Below are 4,899 nucleotides of genomic sequence, written 5' to 3'. Positions count from 1 at the left end.
TTCCAAGTGTTTTGTGAGGCTTACTTGCGGATGGAACCCTGAGTTCCTTTATTTTGGTACTTCTTCCACTTGAATCGCCAAATAAAATTTCACAATGGCCCTAGTCTGCAGCTTGGAGGTGTCAGTTTTCAGCGCCGTAGGGATAGTCCATTCCCATCACTCGCCATGCCAAGCCATCCCAAAGGCTGGGGCGAGTCTTGGTTTTACTTCCGGGAGACTTCACCTGAGGGCGAGAACAAGCTTCTCGGTTATAGGAAAGATCGGCTTCCAACAAATTTTAAACTCCCAGACAAGCTCACCGAAGAAGATGAGTCAGATTTTATACCAGTATTGTCCGAGTTAAGATCTCTGACAAACAATGGCCTTACTAGGGTTGACTTGATACGCTGCTGGGTCGAATGGCGTATCTTTCCTTTAAGTCGTCGAGAGGGATTAATGTGTGATTTTGACGGCACCCTGGATCACCCTCAGTGCTACTTCCACACGGCTCTGACAGAGAGTGATATTGTAACCATCATCAAGAAGTTGACCGGCGAACCCGCGACAAAATGCGGCCAAAAAGGTCTTAAGCCGTTCAGCAAGATCAACCCGGCACCAAAGGTAAATAACTTAACCCGCCTCACTACAAGGAATATGCTAGTACACGACGCTATTTTTTTGTCGCTACATCGTCACGGTTTTTCATTTACGACGATCGCACGACGAAAAACCAAGCGTCGAAAACGGAGCGTCAGAAATGAACAGCAACGACGTTTTGGTCAAAATCGTCGTAACTTTACGATGATTCCTAGATTGTCGTAAGCTTTACGACGATCCTAAATCATCGCTGACAATCAAACCCAGTCCTACGTGGCAAAATTACGACGAAATCAAAACGTCATGGCTGAAATCAGCCCAACCCATTTCAATTGATCACATGGGCTCGTTTTATTTTTTTGGGGCTTTTCTTATTGGGCTTCTTTTGGGCCTTAGCCTATTTTACAGTATTTTTTTCAAATTTTTATATATCATTATAATTTGGGCCTGTCCTTTTAGTGCCCAAATACATTTGGTCCAGTTTGAGTTTTGACCCTTTTTCATTTTTGAATTCAGCATTTTTTTGTTCCAGAACTTGGATTCATTTCTATTTGTTGGGCCTTTTTAACCCAATTATTTGTCCAGTATTAACTCCAACACTATTTCATATTTAAATCAAGAAAACTCAAGTCGAATTAAAATCAACCATCATATAACATCACAAAATACATATCACAGGTTTACATAACACAATAACTCATCTCTTGAATACATTTCTTTACACATGAATATAGCAAGAACGGACAAAATTACATAATAAAACAATGGTACATCTGCTACTGTCCCAACAGTACAATGGACACCTCCATACGAAGGCTGCCTTGGGCCAAGAATCATGACATTGAAGTGGTGAGGCACTGATCCCAGGACAACAATAGCGGCAACACCAATGATCACCTGCATGACATTTCAGATCATTATTACATATTTTTTATTTATTTAAGGCATTAGCAACGAAGATAGCTTCTGGCTTCACATATAATTAAATAGCCTACTGTTACTATCATGTATGTCAAATATGAAAGAGATAGAAACAATAGTTATGTACATTCATTGCAAACAGACCTGTCCTAGATAGTTTGACAAGGTAGTCAAGCCCAATAGAACAATAATTAACATATAACTATATGTATGCTGCACATAAGTAGTTTGGAAGAACATGTGCAGAAATCAACATAAGTAGCTTGCAACAATCAATTCCTGCACAGTTTTTTTAAGGAGCAGGGTAAGAGTTTAATAACTTAGAATAGCAGTTCTCCCTACAGATAAACTTATGCCCGACTGCTCCAGGTTATTTATTTCATTTTTTATAACAGTTCTCCCTAGAGATGACAGATCGCAAATCATAATTCTATATCACCAATAAGTAAAATTGCTTCAAAATTGGAACATGAACCAAGCCTGTGCCACCACAAGTTCCTACAGTGAGATGCAATTTACCTTGATAGCTTTCAGATAGTGAGGTTCAATATCTATTGCGTGTTTGTCAACAATGATGTCCAGAAGCAGTGCAGACATATGTTCATGGGACCTGAATAAACAAACGAGATTTTAAGATATCAACCAAAATCTCCAGATAACTTTAGCAGATTAACATGCATATGGAAACACAAATAAGTGGATAAATAATCAATAATCATGCAATGTCAATATGCCCACACATGTGTCAAGAAGAATGTCTAGGAACAAAGGGGTCTGTAAATAATTAAAATGGATTTCAGTTTACAAAAATAATGAAACTGGAAAAGAGAACGCATATCTCTAAACAGAAGACTCGAAACTATAGACAGTGAAATGATACAATACCAAGTGGCGGAACCATGTGGTACAATATTCAATAACTTGTCACAACTAGGCTCACTGCTACTCCCTTTGTTCCAAAATAAATATGAGACTAAATAAACTGATGTGTTGGATTTTGGATTTTTACTTTACAGATTCATTGCATGAGAACAAAAAACTACTAGCTTCAGAATACCAACTCTTCCAATGTTATTCCTTAACATTCAGAGAAAATCTGGTGAAATGAGATAGCCATATGTGCTTGTCATTTACCAGAAATGGAGTTGTATAGTTCACTCTTTCTGTTCACCTTGGTCATGCTCGGAGGCTGGGAGACTAAAGTTCTTTCCCAGAGCCCTTACGACGTTGTTTTAATTCCACTAGTCCCCACTACACATACTACACTCGTAACTAGAATTGTAACAACAGTAGCAGTTTTTCAACCAAGGCAACTAGCAGTTTTCAGTGTACAAACAACAGTCAGTTAACAAACAATAGCACCTTTCGTGTATACCTCCAATGCATAAAAGGAAGCAGAGATAAGCTACCGTTTATGCAAAAGAGTGAACTAAAAAATTAACATGTCATATCACATATAATGCCGTTTCAGGCAAAACCTCGGCCTCAACGTGATATCAAAATAGTCAACATACACTTGAATCTCCTCAGAATCCATGTCAACCAATGCTACCCTTGCAAATTTGGATATATCCCAAGAAGATTTTGCGAGCTGTTGAAACAACAAGAACATGATAAAATAAATAAAATATCATACACATTACAGAATTCATAAAATTTGATGCAGAAAAGGACGTGGATGAAAAGCTTGCCATCAATAAGTTCAATTATTTACAAACAATCCTATCAAACGAATGAGGTGGAAGCCACCAGGAGTTAAGGCAGGATCACCTAGAGGTGTCCAAACATTCTTTTCCTTTGCTCCTCTTTTGTTCATGTCACGTCACTGGAAGACATGTGTATTAACAGTCTAGTTTTTACCATGATTGGCAGATTCTGCTTAGAATATACAGTACCCAGTAATCCAGTTTAAGGTTAAATCATTTGAATATCAGGTTCTGCCTCTTAACCCTACCCTGCTCAAGGCGACCAAGTTTTTAATCGCATTAGCCCTTAGTTGTTTTGAGAACTCCAGGATATAGAAACCAGGCTTGTCATCTCATTCCCACGGGGAAAATTATACTACTGAGAATTTGTGAACAGACAACAGTGCAATCACTCTTAATAGTAAAGGAAATGACTACCTTGCTACAATCTGACAGTAAAAAGTTGAAATCAACTTCAGACAAGGTATTAACACATAGCTTCATCAGGCCCATGTTATCACGTGGGAACAATTTCTTCTCCATAATAAACCTTACAACTTAATTAACAGTGTAGAAATCAACACCTAATCAGGGCAGTACCTGCCAAAACAGCAAGACAAACTAATGCGCATAACAAGACCCTTCAAGAACGTAATCAGACTGAACCAACTGTTCACAGCTACTATCAAATTCCTGTCACATCGGCGCAGAAGAAAATAAGGAACCCCTAATGGAGGATTCATGGATCGACTTGACCAGAACCGGTGGAATCAGAAGGTAGCTACGGGGGAGAAGAGAAAGGAGAGACGTGGCGAGCCGCGGGCGACGACGATGTGCTACGTACTTACGACGTCGTCGAGATGGAGGCAGGCGGAGCGGGCGACGACGATGTGCTACGTACAAGGACCTTGCCGAGGGTGTCGCGGATGGCGGCGTCGACCTCCCGCTTCCGCCGCAGCGTCGTCAGCACCACCGACCCCATCTCGCCCCTCTCTCCCCTCGCCGGTCAGGTACCTGCACCTGTCGGTGCGTGGCGGCGAGGGCCGTGGAGAGCGGCAGCACCAGCTCGATCTGCGCCTGCATCTGCTCCTTCTGCCGGTCGACGCCCCCGGCAGCCCTCCTCCTGGCGATGGCGAGGCCGTCCGCGCACGCCCACCACTGCTCGAGCCGCCGCCTCATCTCGTCCACCGCCGCACCCTGCCGCAGCGACTCCCTCCTCACCTGCATGCCCGAGACCCGCAGGGGCGCTCTGGTTGGGGGGGTTGCGGCGGTGGGGTGAGGTGAGCGAGGGGAGGGAGGGCCGGCGCGTCGGCGGTGGCGCCGTGGGAGAGAGAGCGAGGGGGGCGATGGGGACACGGGACGAGGGGGAGAAGGGGCGCCGTGGGACTCGTGGATGGGGTGGCGGCGTGGGGTGGAGTGGGAATGAGGCTTTGGCTCGATTTAGGGTTAGATGGAGGTTAAATACACCCCGTTAGGTGGGCTAGCTGGGTCGGCCCAGTTTGAATAAGAGGGTTTCTTTCCGTCTTTTTATTATTTGTTTCTTTTTTATTTCATTATTTAACAGCTTTAGTTTTATTTTACTTTAGCGCAATAAAACCCCTTAAGATTAATAATTTCAAAAGGACAATTCTCTTAGGTAATATCCGACACACCCGAACATTTTTATTTTCATATTCCAAAACTTTTATCGCTTGATTTTATTTTTAAATTCAAATTT

General features: G+C 42.5%; 1 pseudogene; it reads right to left on the bottom strand.

Annotated features, from left to right (window-relative positions):
* Positions 1-1,746: 1,746 nt before the first annotated feature.
* Positions 1,747-4,164, bottom strand: LOC123442294 (annotated as a pseudogene).
* Between the last annotated feature and the right edge of the window lie 735 nt (positions 4,165-4,899).

This window comes from Hordeum vulgare, chromosome 3H (assembly GCF_904849725.1).
Source record: "Hordeum vulgare subsp. vulgare chromosome 3H, MorexV3_pseudomolecules_assembly, whole genome shotgun sequence".
NCBI classification, from domain to species: domain Eukaryota; kingdom Viridiplantae; phylum Streptophyta; class Magnoliopsida; order Poales; family Poaceae; genus Hordeum; species Hordeum vulgare.
This window is presented reverse-complemented; position numbering and strand designations above follow the sequence as displayed.